The sequence below is a fragment of the Aotus nancymaae genome, unplaced genomic scaffold (genome assembly GCF_030222135.1).
Source record: "Aotus nancymaae isolate 86718 unplaced genomic scaffold, 86718_ANA_hifiasm-v0.15.2.pri h1tg000006l, whole genome shotgun sequence".
Classification (NCBI taxonomy): domain Eukaryota; kingdom Metazoa; phylum Chordata; class Mammalia; order Primates; family Aotidae; genus Aotus; species Aotus nancymaae.
Genome location: NW_026988417.1, coordinates 18878042 through 18894947, shown reverse-complemented (window position 1 = coordinate 18894947; position 16906 = coordinate 18878042). Strand labels below are relative to the sequence as shown.

The following is a 16906-nucleotide window of genomic DNA, read 5'->3' as shown; positions in this document are numbered from 1 at the left end:
GAGAGAGAGAGAGAGAGAGAGAGAAAAACATGAGAACACATAAGACATCTTTTGGCTGTAACTACAGACCAATTTTTTTTTACAACAAGTGGGTACTACAATGACAAGTATGTATATTACAAATCTGTAATTTTTGTATCCTCAGATACAAAATATCGAGGTGGCTCTATGTCACCAATCAAATCTCAACTTGAATTGTAATAATCCCCACATGTTGTGGGAGGGGCCCAGTGGGATGTATTTGAATCATGGGTGTGGGTTCTTCCCATGCTGTTCTCATGACAGTGAATAAGTCTCATGAGATCTGATGGTTTTATAAAGGGGAGTTCTCCTGCACATGCTCTCTTGCCTGCGACCATGTAAGATGTGCCTTTGCTCTTCCGTTGCCTTCCACCATGATTGTGAGGCCTCCCCCAGCCATGTGGAACTACGAGTCCATTAAACATTGTTTCCTTTGTAAACTACCCAGTCTCAGGTATGTCTTTATTAGCAGTGTGAGAACTGACTAATACAATTATTGGAACCATGAGTGGGTGCTGCTGTAAAGATAATTGAAAATGTGGAAATGACTTTGGAACTGGGTAACAGGCAGAGATTGGAACAATTTTGAGGTCTCAGAAGACAGGAAAATGTGGGAAACTTTGGAACTACCTTGAGACTTTTTGAATGGTTGTTACCAAAATGCTGATAGTGACATGGACAATGAAGTCTATGTTGAGGTGGCCTCAGATGAAGATGAGGAACTTGTTGGGAACTGGAGCAAAGGTGACTCTTTCATGCTTTAGTAGAGACTGGCAGCATTTTGCTCCTGCCCTAGAGATCTGTGGAACTTTAACCTTGAGAGAGATGATTTAGGGGATCTAGTGGAAGAAAATTTTAAGCAGCAAAGCATTCAAGATATGACATGGGTGCTGTTAAAAGCATTCAGTTTTGCGTATTCACAACAATATGGTTGGGAATTGGATCTTATGTTTAAAAGGGAAGCAGAGCATAAAGTCCTAATTGTCAGAAGTTTTTCAGCCTGACAATACATTAGAAAAGAAAAACCCAAAAAGCATTGCATCCTATAGAAGATAATTCTGTTGAAGAGATTTCTGTTCTAAGCCCAGAGGATCTTGAAGCAATCAAAAATCCAGATTCTATAACAAATCAAATTGCACTTTTGGAAGCCTGGTGTCATGAAATGAAACCAAACCTTGGTGCCATTGCAGAGTATAAAAAGAAAGAAGAATTGTATTTGCAACGGGTAGCAGAATTGAACAAAATTACTCATGAAACAGATAATTTTAGACAGGCATATGAAAATCTTTGGAAACAAGGGCTTAATGAATTGATGGCAGGTTTTTATAGAATAATAAATAAATTAAAAGAAAATTACCAAATGCTTACTTTTGGAGAGGATGCTGAACTGTAGCTTGTAGACAGCTTGAATCCTTTCTCTGAAGGAATCATGTTCAGTGTTTGACCACCTATGAAAAGTTGGAAAAAGATCTTCAACATTTTGGGAGGAGAGAAAACACTTAGTTCATTGGCTTTGGTATATGCTCTTCACCACTACAAGCCCACTCCTCTTTACTTCATGGATGAGATTGATGCAGCCCTTGATCTTAAAAATGTGTCCATCATTGCATTTTATATATATGAACAAACAAAAAATGCACAGCTCATAATAATTTCTCTTTGAAATAATATCTTTGAGATTTCAGATAGACTTAATAGAATTTACAAGACATACAATGTAACAAAAAGTGTCGCAGTAAATCCAAAAGAAATTGCATCTAAAGGACTTTGTTGAACTTTATACTGAAGATTCTTCAAGTTGATTCAGTGTATCACTGATTTTTTTTTTATTTGAAAGGGATTATGAGTTGTATAAAATACATACTCCTTAAACTAGATCATGAAACTGGTTTCTACTTTATGTAGTTAAGTCATTTACAAGGTCTAATAACATATCTCTGTAACTGCTTCTAGATTACAAAAATTTGACAATTTTGTAAGTAGCAGACTATGGAGAAAAATGTCACGTAACTTCCCCTTAGTTCCAACTTGCTGCCAGCAAAGTACAAAGTATGTTAGTTGAGGCAAAGTCCTAAACTAGGTTATGCTATCAAGGCTCAGCATACCTTCATGGGCCTTTGATTTACCTACACTGGAAAAGCCTGACAACTATTCTTGGATCGATTCTTTAAGGCATTCCACTTAGTTTGCCAGTTTAGACAATCAGGAGTTATTACCCAAATACTAGGAACATATTTTTGTAAACCAGTCATTCTGAATTATAGTGATGAGAATTTAAATATCATATGCTTTTCTAAAATTTGATGTGTTTGACCATTTATGACTTAATTACATGACAGCCAGTAAATTAAGACAGTGTCTCAATAAGCCTATGCTATTTCATAAGTTGAAAAATATCCCACTGTAGTTGCTTCATGAATATGAAGTACGATGGCCCCTGACTTACACTGGTTCAACTTAAAACAGGGTACTAAATGCATTTCAACTTGATAGTTTCAACTTATGATAGGTTTAACAGGATGCAGCCCCACTGTTGAGGAGCATCTGTATCTGTGGTTAATTACTTTAGTAATAAATGGAAAGTAAGATGTCTTGAGTAATTTTTGCCCATAAAATTATCAGGGTAATTTTACATTATTGGCTCAAGATAGTTATAATGCTACTGGACATAAGTGGGCAACCACTTGGTTTTTGGAAGGAATTTTGGTATTGAATTAGAAGTCTGCTCGAGCTATTTAATATCTGCATATTTATCTTAAGGAATTAAAGAGTTAATTGTTTCTTTCTTCAGTGGACCATTTTTTTGATATTAAAAAAAGGAAGCAGTTTGTATCATAAGGTAACTGTGAAAATGTAAACATATTTGTAGCATGGACTTTGAAATAAAGCAAGATTTAAATAAGAAAGAAAAGAAAGGAAAAAAACCATTTTGTGAGGAGATGTGTATGGGTTCAAGTTGCACAGGATAGACTTGTGATGGTTCATATTAAGTGTCAACTTGATTAGATTGAAGGATGCAAAGTGTTATTCCTGGGTGTGTCTGTGGGGTGTTGCCAAAGAAGACTAGCACTTGAATCAGTGGCCTGGGAAGGGCAAACTCACCTCAGTCTGGGTGGGCACAATCCAACCAGCTGCCAGCATGGCCAGAATAAAAGCATGCAGAAGAACATGGAAAGACTAGATTGGCTAAGTCTTCTGGTCTCCACCTTTCTCCTGTACTGGATGCTTCCTGCCGTTGAACATCAGACTCCAAGTTCTTCAGCTTTGGACTCTTGAACTTAAACTAGTAATTTGCCAGGGGCTCTTGGGCATTTGGCCACAGACTAAAGATTGCACTATTGGCTTCCCTTCTTTTGGGATTGTGGGACTCGGACTGGCTTCCTGGCTTCTCAGCTTGCAGGCAGCCTATGTGGGACTTCATCTTGTAATAGCATAAGTCAATTATCTTAATAAACTCCCCTTCATCTATACATCCATTCTATTCATTCTGTCCCTCTAGAGAATGCTGACTAATACAGTTGAGCTAAACAGTAAAAAATTTTTTCACTGAGTAAGCAACACATAAACATGTACTGGATTTTATACTGTGTATTCACCTAGGTTTTGGTTTTTATTTATTTATTTTTTTGCCTGTGACCAAACTGAAAGATGCAGAAATCTGTAAATTTTACTGAGAAATGAAGATAAAGAATTTGCCCTAAAATTTCATCACAAGCACAGACATGAAATATCTATATTTTATTTAGGGAAAGACTCACTAATGTTAAACTACAAGTTTACATCAAGTGACCTTTTATAATTTCTTGAATAAAAATGTTTCCCAAACATCACCACAGTAAAATTAATTAAACATCCTTTTAGTGAAAGTTTTGGCACCTGGATACCTACTTGTCTCCAAGTTAACAGTGAGCTATAAGTTTCACACATGTGGAAACAATACATTAGGTGAACTTGCAAGAGGACCTTTGACAACTACTTTCTTTGAATATTTAAGAAGAAAACTTTTCTAAACTGCGACAAAAAGTGTCTGGTTTCATTTAATTCTCTTGAGAAGCTTTGTTGATAATACAGGACATGGACAGCCATACCCAAAAAAGTTTTCCATTATGCATATTCTTGCTACTTCTTCATCATAGGGACTTGTGTATGTGTGCATTTCATATATATATGCATAGAAAATGATCTTTTTCAAAAAAATTTCAAAATGTCATTGAGATAGACATTGCAGTAGTTCCAACCTGCATTTTAAAATAAATTAAAATTGAAAGCCATCTAGTAGTCTTGCAGTATATGTTTGAATTGTAAACATAAAAAAAAAATTTTCTGTAAAATAATAAACAGATTTTAAGCAATAAAATTATATGTAGTTAGATCAAGGTGAGTGTCTTAATATTTATGGATGGAAATAGAATGTAAATGATACACTAGCCCAAACCAAGAAAATATTTTTTTCTTGTTATTAATGAGTGAAGATGGATAAAAATCACATTTTTACTTTTGAATGTCAATGATGTAAATGATAACAACTGGGAACTAAATAGGAAAGATATGATGCTTTAAAGATTTAAAGTCCTAGAAGAAAGTTTTTTAAGCCTCTATGGAAGTTGAAAGGTACTTACCACAATAATATTAACCTATTCATTCAGTTATTCATTCATTTTTAAGGCATTTGCATTAAATGAGTTCTTGCAGCTGGCACTGCACTTGTTACTTAATAAAAATGAAAATTTTCAGTCTCTGCCTTCAATAGGCCCACTTTTGTTTAGAATTAAGCATTCAGGCAATTCATAAAGACTTACAATATACATAATGATGTAGATTTAGTATCATGAAAGTAAGAAGAGTCTTTTCCCTCAGTTCCTTGCTTTAGAAGACTTCACACATAACAAAAGAAAAAAGTGAATAAATGTTTTAAACAATTCATGGATGCCTCTGTGACTTGAGGTACAGTGTTCATTAGCATTGCAGCACAACCCAGAAACCTTAAATATGTGATCTCATAACTGATAGTGTTCAGGCCTCAGAGAAATACTTTTCCACTTCTCTGTGCCTATGTCCTTGAAACAAAAGACAAGTGCATCTGAGTTCTGTAAATGTTTGCGATTGTTCTGCTTCTCATGTTGGAGATGAAGGCTACTTTGGAGTTGATAAAGAATTTGATAGTGCAGTGCATAAACAAAAGCAAAGATAACTTGGCCAAATTGTCAGTTTCTTTATATGAGATAGCATGGATACAATATATTCTTAGGTATCAAAATATGTCCAATTTCTTATATAGTTCTACTGTTCTAATGTGTGGTTCATGCATTAAAATGTATACATATATAATACATAATATAATATTAGTATTCACCATATTACATCTACATTAGGTGTAATGTATAAAATACTATAATGTGAATTATTTCAAATTAGAATGTAAATGAAATGTCAGCCTTGTTTTATTCAATTTAAAGATTACTATTTTTTTTTTGTACTTAGTTTTCAGTTTTTAAAGTTATTTAATATTTGAGAAGAAAACTGTTTTGAAAAACATGAAATCTTATTTTTTTATTTTTAAGCTGCTCCATATTTTGTGAATGTATATTCAGATTGTGAATAGTTTTAATACTACTATATTTTATTTTGATTCATTTGATTATCATTATTTGAATAAACATATGAATATCTTAATTTTAGTACATAATTTTGTAAGAAAAAATTATGATCTGTTATCTACATATATATTTATTTAGTTCATTTTCACACTGGTGATAAAGACATATCTGAGACTGGCAATTTAAAAAAGAAAGAGATTTAATTGATTTACAGTTCCAAGTGGCTGGGGAAGCCTCACAATCATGGTGGAAGTCAAGGAGGAGCAAATCACGTCTTACATGGATGGCAGCAGGTAAAGAGAGCTTGTGGAAAAAACTCTGCTTTTTAAAGCAATCAGATCTCATGAGACTTATTCACTATCATGAGAACAGCAGGAGAAAGACAAGCCCACATAATTCAATTACCTCCCAAGGGGTCCCTCCCACACCATGTGAGAATTAAAGATGAGATTTGGGTGGGGACACAGCCAAACCATATCACGTATTTTCACTCTTTTAAAAATTACTCTTCCAAATATCTCCAGACTATCAGTAGAACTCCCAGACACTTGCAATATTTTAATCTATTCATTTTAAACATTTTTCTAAATTTTACTTATGTAAAACCATAACATTAAGCATATTGAAATAAGAGAATAGATATTACCAATAATCAGTAGTGTGATTGAATGAGTTATAAAAATAAATCTGCTACTGGAAAACACTTAAAACAAGATGAATTCACAGCCAAATTCTACTAAACTCACAATGACGAACTTATACAAATCCTCCTGAAACTGTTCCCCACAAAATAAGGAGATAATTCTCCTTAACTCCTTCCACAAAGCCAGTATCGCTCTGATATGAAAACCAGAAAAAGACTCAAAAAATAAAACTACACACCAATATCCCCAATAAACACATGCAAAAACTTCAACAAAATACTAGCAAATAAAATCCAACAGTACATCAAAAAGATAACACACCATGATCAAGTGAATTTTATACCAGGGATGCAAGAATCGTTAATACATACAAATCAATATATGTGATTCATCACATAAACACAAAAATTATATGATCATCTTAATAAATGCAGAAGCAACATTTGATAAAATTTAGCTTCCTTTCGTGATAAAAATCCTCAACAAACTAGTCATGGAAGGAAAGTATCTCAACCTGATAAAGACCATACACAACAAACCCATTGCCAACATTATACTGAATGGGATAAAGTTGAAAATATTCCTTGTAAGAACTGTAACAAGGCAAGGATGTCCACTTTCACACTTCAACATAGTACATGAAATGATAGGCACAGCAATCAGGCAAAAGAAAAAAAAAAATAAGAGGCAATCAAATTGGAAGACAGGAAGGCAAATTATCTCTCTCACTGATAACATGTTATATTTAGAAAAACTCTAAAGACTCCACCAAAAAAACTCAGATTTGATAAACCAGTTCAGTATAGTTTTGGAATACAAAATCAATATACAAGAATCAGTTGCATTTCTATATACCAAATAATGATCTGAGAATCAAATAAATAATTAAAAAAACAAATAAAGAATGCAATTCCATTTGCAAAGCCTGTAAAGAATTAAAATACCCAGGAATATATTTAACCAAAAAAGTGAAAATATATTTAACCAAAAAGTGATCTCTATATGGAAAACTACAAAACGCTGAAGAAAGAAACTGTAGATGAAACAAATAAATTGAAAAACGTCTCATGGCCATGGATGACAATAATTGATCATAGTGTCCAAACAATCTACAGATACAATGCAAATCCTATCAGATTACCAACATCATTTTTCACAGAATTAGGAAAAAAAAAATCCCTAAAAGTCATATGCAATTAAAAAAGGAAGTTGAATAGTCAAAGCAATCCTAGGCACAAAGAAGAAACCCAGAGTCATCACATTACTTGACCTCAAATTATGCTACAAGGCTATAGTAACCAACACAACATGGTAACAGAATAAAAATAGATATAGATCAATAGAACAGAAGAGAGAACCCACACTTAAAGCTACGTATCTTTAGCAAACAGATCTTGGACAAGTCGACAAGAACATAGGTTAAGCAAAGTACAATCTTTTCAATAAACGGTACTGGGAAAATAGGCTTGCCATCTGCAGAAGAGTACAAGTGGATCGCCTACCTTTCATCATATTAAAAAAACATATCAACTTAAGGTGAATTAAAGACTTAGATGAAAGATCTGACACTATGAAATCCTAGGAAAAAAACTAGAAAAACTCTTCTGGACATCAGTCTAGGCAAATAATTTATGGCTAAGACATCAAAACCACACATCACAAAACCAAAAATAGACAAGTTGGACTCAATTAAACTAAAATACTTCTGCACAGCAAAAGAAATAATCAACAAAGTGAACAGACAACTTGCAAAATGGGAGAAATATTTGCAACTGTGCATCTGACAGGGTACTAATATCAGAAATACACAAGGAAGTAAAACAACTCAACAACAACAAAACAAACAAACAAACAAAAAGAAAAAACCCTTAAAAAGTGGGCAAAGACATGAATAAACATTTTTCAAAAGAGAAAAATTGGCCAATAAGCATATGGAAAAATGTTTGTCATCACTAATCATCAGACAAATGCAAATTAAAACCACAATGAGCTATCATCTTATAGCCGTCAGAATGGCTATTATTAAAAAGACAAAAATAAGAGGTATTGGTAAGGATGCAGGGAAAAGGGAATACTTATTCAGTGTTTGTCTGAATGTAAATTAGCATAATCCTTATGAAAAAAAGTATGGTGATTTACATTTCCCACTGTTTGTGGGGATGTAAGTATAATCTTTATGGAAAACAGTATGGAATTACTTAACCATTCAATCTAACAATTCCACTACTGGGTATCTACACAAAGAAAAATAAATCATCATATCAAAAAGATACCTTCACTCATATGTTTATTGTAGCACTATTCACAGTAGCAAAGATTTGGAAGCAACCTAACTGTCCACCAACAGATGATTGAATAAAGAAAATTTGATATATATACACAATGGAATACAAATTAGTCATAAAATGAATATAATCATGTCTTTTGTCGAAACACGGATGGAATTGGAGGTCATTATCTTAAGTGAAACAACTCAGAAGCAGAAACAGAAATACTGCATGTTTTCAGGTACAATGGAAGCAAAATAATGTGTATACATAGACGTAGAATGTGTAATGATAGAAGACTCAGAAGAGTGTTGGGGTCACAGGGTTGGATGATGAGAAATTACTTAATAAGTACAATGTACATTATTTGGGTAACGGATACACTGAAAGCCCAGACTTCACCAATATGCACTTTATCCATTTAACAAAATTGCAATTTACCCCTTAAATTTAAACAGAAAAAATTTGTCAAAGTGGCATATAACTTTTAAATGTTTGAACATCAATTAATTTGGGCTTCAATTTACACTTTGGCCCCAAGCCATGCAAATGTTGCATGCTGGTCTGTGCCGATTCATCTGCTTGTTAATTAAACTAATAAATACCAAGACAATATATTTTGCCATATTGAGCAATTGATTATTTTGCTGAGGATATAATGAGAAAAAAATAAATACAGGCCCTGCCATCAAGGAAGTTATTGTTTTGCAAGGAAAGGTAGTAATTGCACAGGCAATTGTAAGTCAATGTGGTGGTGAATATGGGGAATAAAATACAGTATATCACTGGAGTACATACACTCTTAGAGGAGGTTCAGGAAAGCCTTTCTAGTGTAGTTGTTTAAATGGAGACCTTGGCCCAGGGCAGTGGCTCACGCCTGTAATCCCAGCACTTTCAAAGGCCAAGGTGGGAGGATCACTTGAGGTCAGGAGGTCAAGACCAGCATGGCCAACATTGGGAAACCCCATCTTTACTAAAAATACAAAAATTAGACAGGCGTGGTGGCATATGCCTGTAATCCCAACTACTCGGGAGGGTGATGCAAGAGAATTGCTTGAACCTGGAAGGCGGAGGTTACAGTGAGCCAAAACCATGCCATTGAACTCTAGCATGGGCAACAGAACAAGGCTCTGTCTCAAAATAAAATAAAATAAGATAGACCTGAAGGTTGAGTACAAGGAGCCAAGAGACGAGTACTATATAACCACTAGACAAACAGGAAATTATGGCAAAGCCCTGGATGCAGGAAAAAGCTTTCTCTTTAAGAGAAAAAACTTAACTACTCACTTATATGTAGGTAGAAGATAATATGTTCAATTTTTTCATCCACTAGTGCTTTCTTTTGCACTTCCACAGACTCCAATTTGATAGGGAAAGATGGAAAACAAATAGTAATTACCTTTAGTGAGCAGAAGATAGGCTGTGGTGGCTCACACCTGTAATCCCAGCAATTTGGGAGGACAAGGTGAATGGATCACTTGAGTCCAGGAGTTTGAGACCAGCCTGGGCTACATAGGGATATCACCCCCATTTCTCCAAAAAAATACAAAAATTAGTGAGGCATGGTGGCACTTTCCTGTAGTCCCAGCTACTCAGGAGGCTGAGGCAGGAGTACCACTTGAGCCTGGGAGGTTGAGGCTACAGTGACCTATGATAGGACTACTGCACTCCAGCCTGGACAACAGCAGAGTGAGATCCTGTCTCGAAGAGAAAGAGAGGAAGGGAGGAAGGGAGGAAGGGAGGAAGGGAGGAAGGGAGGAAGGGAGGAAGGGAGGAAGGAAGGAAGGAAGGAAGGAAGGAAGGAAAGAGGGAAGGAAGGAAGGAAAGAAGAAAGGGAGGGAGGGGAAGGAAGGAAGGAAGACAAAGAAAAAGAAAGAAAGAGAAAGAAAGAAATAACACTGACTCTTATGTAGCTGACTGTGTCTGTGTGCAAGTTTTTATATGTGAATATTTTTCATACTCTAGCTCATTAAATGCTTAACAGTTTTGAAAGATAAGTACTACTGTTATTCCGATTTTACAGTTGAAGATCTAAGTCACAAAATGATTCTCACTTGTTCTAGATGCCATAACTAATAAAGTGCAGAGTTGCAGTGATTTAGAACTAAGCAGTTTGACTTCAAATAACAAAAACAATGATAATAATAATAGTACTATATCATACTTATTATAGTTATACTATAAGTATATATTATATAGTTAATACTAGTAAAGTATAATTAATTATAACATATTAATAAGTAATATTATTATTATTATTTTTGAGACAGAGTTTTGCTCTTGTCGCCCAAGCTGGAGTGCAATGGTGCAATCTCAGCTCACTGGAACCTCTGCCTCCCAGGTTCAAGCGGTTCTCCTGCCTCAGCCTCCGGAGTAGCTGGGATTACAGGCATGCGCCACCACGCCTGGCTAATTTTCTGTATTTTTAGTAGAGACAGGGTTTCACCATGTTAGCCAGGCTGGTCATAAATTCCTGGCCTCGGTGATGTGCCCGCCTCGGCCTCCCAAAGTGCTGGGATTATAGGCGTGAGCCATCACACCCACCCGGTATTATTATTATTATCAACCCTACATGTACCCAGCACTGTGCTAAGTACCTTATACTCCTTATCATGTTTCATCTTTAAAACTGTTGTCACCTTACTACAGATGATGACATTGAGGCTTAGAGAGATTAAGTAATTTCTCCACAAGGACATAAGAGGTGAAGTAGCCAAGAATGAAAACTCCTTATTTTGAACAAGAAAAATGATATTTGCCAGGATAACCTCTCAAGTGAGAATAGTTTGCAAGTATTCTTCAGAGTATTATTGGGCAGACTTACAGAAGTTTCTCAGAAAACTCTTAAAGGCCTTCTATTTTGCTAATAAGGGGAACGCGACATTTTTCTTGTTGTTTTTTTCTAAAGAGAATAGTAATTTCAAAACACAATAAGCCCAAGTTTAGTTTCTTTCATGGGTTTTCCTTTTCATTCCATATATGAGAGGTCAGAGGCAACATCAAGCCTGATGATGCATTTTCTTAAGAAGAAAGAAACTAGTTGTTCTCATTTTTAATATGGCCACCATATGTTTATTTTTAATGATAATATTTCTAAGCCTGATAGAAAAATCCCAATGATTTAAACCTCTTTATTATAAAATGTAGATAAAGGAAAATTGATTCATGTCTTTCATTTATCATATTTCCATATATTTTCCTCATTTGAACCTTGGTGTCTTTTCTTTTCCCAAAAGCGTGTTACAGACTGTTCTGGATTTTGTGGTAAAGAAATAAAAACTGTTTTTGATCAGGGAACTGAATTGCTTGGTGTCTTTGAGGCAAAATCTCACAATATATACCATTGCTTCTTCAGAATTGTTGTTTTCTGGCTAAAAAAAATCTTACTCCAAAAACAACCCCCTACTGTTATGAAGATTTTAAGGCTTCACCCAGCCGAATTTTTCTCTTTCCTCTGTCAAATCCGGATCACATTAGGCCTGGTGATCCAAAATAAGGAGAATATAAATATATGCACACAGAAAAATGCACGTTATGGTTTTATGTTCTATTCTAGCTCATTTATAATGTATTAATAGATGAATTGCACAAATGCACATTAATGAGCAGTTACAGTCTCATTCATTATGGAAGTCATTATGAAAAGTAAACAACATTTATTGAGATATTTTTAGGTGTTATGCACTATGAAGAATGCCTTCAGTCTACCACCTTACTTTCATTTTTCAAAAACATATTATGCAAAGGATTGTTATCTCATAACACAAGTAGGAGAAAGTCTGGCAAGTTAAAGAAACAAGTCAGAGTTTACATGTCTAGTAACTGGTGGTAGCAATGGTTAGAAGTGAAGTCAGATTCCAAAGTCTGAGCCAACAGAATTGATGAGTAAAGTTTCTGATGTTTGCAACCAACTTACTTTTCTGTAAGTATTCTAGAGACAATATCAACAATTTTTTTTTCTTAGAATGTCTAGTCTACCCACCAGTCTTCCACAAATTGACTATTTTGCTAATTCAATAAGATTTTTTAAAATCAGTGTTTGAGACACAAAATAAATTAGATGTAAAAACTAAATCTACATCATATGCTGCAATAGGTACACTTTCCAAATATTTTTCATAATAAATGCACGTATTTGTAATATCTATTAGATTATGACCAGATTTCCAACACTCTGACAAAATCAATAACTGGTAAATATTTATTATAAACTTTACATATAAGTTTTACTATTACCAATTTTACTATAATGCCTATTAAAATGCATCAAGCAGAATATTATAAAATGTTTGAGGGTTGCTAAAGGCTGGTGTTTATGCAAATATTTTCTCAAATTTCCAAAATAAAAAAAAGTATATATTTTAAAAACTAAAATAGGGAAACAAGGAATGAGTTCCACAAATGTCTGGGAAAGGAATGCTAACTGAATAATATTTTAGGCCTCAGAAATAAAGGTGGTATCACAGGAATTGAAAATACTTTTATTAAAAATAAACCATGCCAGCTGATCCTCATTTTCATCTTAATCACATTAATAGATTATTTAATCAACAGTTCTCCCTTTCTCATTTCTTCTTTAAGTTTCAATCTCACTTTGTCTTCATCCATCATTTAGGAAATTTCCTCAAGCTGCCTTTGGAAACAGAAAGAATAACGTAGAGTTGGATTACAATACTGAGGAAGAATGTTATCAATGCAGTTGATTTTGAGACCTACGCCTATCTGAGAAAAGGGCATAGGGGCCCTCAGTGGTCTGCAGTGGGCTTCACGGTGCAATATTTTCATCAATGCCTTGTATGAAGACAACTTTGTTGTTTCTATAAATCTGGGAAAGATAGTTCACATTTTAGAATATTCAAAATGATCTCAACAGATTGGACTCCTGAATTAGAAAATGGAAAAGAAAATTTAACAAAGATAAATGACAATCAAATTGTACTGTATTAAAAATATCAATAATAAAGGTTGATTGGTTGGAGGACATGCAGATTAAGGGAACATGTAGAATCTCTATACTCTGCAATAGTTAGATCACATTTGGAATCATGTATTTACATTGGATAATGCACATAAAGAAACATATTAAGTAAAATTTGTTTAGGCACTTGGGCATTTACTTAATAGATATCAACAGGCTTATTTTTCTTTTTCATATATAATGCTAGGCACTGGGATTAGTGATGAAAAAATATATAGATATACATTCGATGCTTTTATGAATCATCATGTCTAGTATGTGGGGACACTAGGCAATAAATATATAAAGAATACAGTGTATACATATATATGCAAAATTTTTGGCACGCATGTTGCCACGTTTTAAAAAAAAGATGACTAAAAATGATCACAAAATTTGAGGATATATATTAGAAAGTATAGTTATAAGCTATACAGCATATAATAAATTTGCTTTTTGAGATTCTGTGCATGTGGTGGGAAATACTAAAAACATTTTCCAGAGCCCGTGAGAGACACTTAACAGATACTCAGTTGCCATGGATAGAGAAAATGAGGGGCGGTGTCCAGTGAGATCCCCAAAATTGCTACTGATTGAGATATGGGCACCACTTCTCACATGGGCAACTCTGCACAACATGGTCAGAGTGAATAAAACAAGAATTTGTTTTCCTAAGGAACAGAAGCAAGTTTAAAGAGTGATCACAAAGAATCATGTCTCAGAATTTGACATGTTAGACTCAGAAATGAAGGATGACGAACTATCAGATACAATTTCAGATATAGAAAATGGCATATTTGAAAGCACTGAGTAGGGAAAGGGGGCAAAACTGAGTTTAAACCAACATTCTTTCTTCTTATCTGAACAATTCTTTTGAGAATTTTTATTGAGTTAAAACCAACATTCTTTCTTTTTATCTGAAAAATTCTTAATATGTTTTATAAACAACTATTGCAGGTGGAAAATTACCTTATAATTCCAGAAAGTTGCATGTTTATTGAATTGCTTAAAATAAAGTCAAACTGTGATTAGTAACAGTCTAGATGTCATGTGACTTGAAGGTAGAAATTCCAGACCATTCTTTCAAACTTAGGCAGAACATGATCAGCACATTTTCTTTCAACTTGATAATGTCTTGTCTTTAAAGTTCTAGTTTCCCTACCTCTCTCTCTCTCTCTCTCTCTCTCTCTCTCTCAACAATTTATCTCTCAAAGACCCAGAACAATTGACCCTCAGAGTTCCTTACAATCTGGATTTTGTTGATTTATACTGTGCTGTGTTCCACCATGTTCTTCTGAACTCTGTATTTAGTGTAAATGGGCTGGTAGAGTCTTGATCAGACTCCAGTTCTATCTAATAAATTTTTAAATAGCTTTGTTCTTTTAATGTAGTATGTTTTCTCTTTTGTGTTGTTAGCAGCCATTGATATGTAATGTCTAGATTTAAATTTTGTAATTTGGTTTTTATTTTAACACAGATAATTTTATAAGGTAGTCATTTTATTCACACACTATTTGGTTACTCAGTTTTGTAGATTATACAGAAAAGAAAGATAAACGCTTGACTTCTATTACATATCCAGTTTTCAAGATAATAAGTTGGTTCCTCATCATCTTTCAAAATCATCAATTAGTTTTTTTAATGTTATTGTAAACTCATAAGTTTAAATATATTTGATGAGTTTCAATCCACTGACATTGTTATCCTTATTGGAGCTCAGTATTTCCTATTTGTAGTCAATGGTGAGATCTTCATGTTTGCCTCTGAGTTTATTAATATGACACTAGTAGTCTTTCACTGGAGATGTATAGAGATGTTCCACTTCTAGTGTGCATTTTTTTCTTCAGACTTGAAATCAGTAATATTTTCTGCAAAAGTGTCAAAATTACTAATAATGGATAATATTTCACAACCAAAATCTGAGAGGTAGAGATACTCACTGATATTGAGTTATTTATTGTTTATAGACAGATGATATACACTGAGTTCATATATAATTTCCAATTTAAATTCAGAAATATGGTGTTTTTACCATATTTTAATTTATTCTCTGTTACATTTTTGTCTCTGTGATTCCAGACTGAGAATCCAGGTCCTCAAAAGTATAAAGAATAAAAAAATTACTCATTTGAGATTACTAAAAACAAATATTTTTCACACATGGTATCTGCAGTCTCCCTTTTTGAGTTTGTCTGTATCCATATTGTCAGATCACATAGTGATTATATAATTTAATATCTTCCTTTAATCCTCAATGTCAGTTCTATAAAAACTTACATATTTAATTATCTTTACTAGTCTTAATGTACATTACATGTCTTTCTAGTCATTTTGGTTGTCTGACATCATTCACTAGTAGATTTCAGAATAATTTAGGCTTTCCCTGGATTATTGCATGCTGACCACAGTTTATTTATGTTCTTCATTCAGCTTTTCTAAATATAAACTCTTTGGTTCACATTCTTTTTCCTTTTCCTAAACAATTTACTCCATTATCTTCTGGGATAAAGTGCTGCTGTCAAGATGTCAGATAAAAGTCTCTCTCTATATATATTGTATGCTATTTTTGGCTCATTGTTCAAATGATTTATTTTTCTTTAACATAACTTTACTAGAATATGTTTTGGTGTTCATTGTCCTGAGTTGATACATAACGCATGTTTTTGATATGTATTCTCTCTCTCTCTCTCTGTCTCTCTCTCTCTCTTTTTCTGTCTTCCCTTTTAAGAAAGTTTTCTTTATTGTAGTATTTAGTATTTATTCTATTCTCTTGCTTTGTTTTTATTCTTCAGGGACTTCTATTATTTGTAAGTTGGATCTTCTTTACCTATTTTTAATATTCTTTCTCTCTTGAAACCTTTTATGTCTTTTTTTATTTTGTTATAAAGTTTCATGCTTTTCAGCTTTTATTTCTTTTGAATCATTATTCCCTGTTTGTTAGTTCTTAATTTTATTCTTGTTTTGTGTTTAATTCTGAAAATGTTTTATTTTTAATTCTTTTCTATTTTCAAGTATTTTATTAGTTTTCAAAAATTATGATATATATTGTTTCATTCTGTTGTGATTTTCTAATGTCGTCTAGCTTGCTTTGATACTGTGTATTAAAGTTTTGATTTTGTGATTGTCTATGTAGTGTGCTTTCATGATTTCCAGAGATGTTATTTTGTTCTTTACTCTTTTAACATTTTGTAATAACATTGCATGAGATTTTGACTTCATAAATTTCTGTTGCTTATTTTTATAAAAATTTAGTTTTTTAACTTGTGGAAGAAGTTATATTTTTCTAAAGTTATATATTTCTAATATTTTTCCTTTTCTGTTTTTTTCTTTTTCCTTTTTTTTTTTTCTTTTTGGTCTGGTGTAATCTAAACTATAATGTCTTGATTTACTGAGATTCCCCAGCTTTGTTTTCCACTACCA

The 16906-nt window shown here is 33.4% G+C and overlaps 1 pseudogene; it reads left to right on the top strand.

Annotated features, from left to right (window-relative positions):
* The first annotated feature begins 1183 nt into the window (after nt 1-1183).
* LOC105730884 (structural maintenance of chromosomes protein 4-like) lies at nt 1184-1795 on the top strand (annotated as a pseudogene).
* The last annotated feature ends 15111 nt before the right edge of the window (nt 1796-16906 follow it).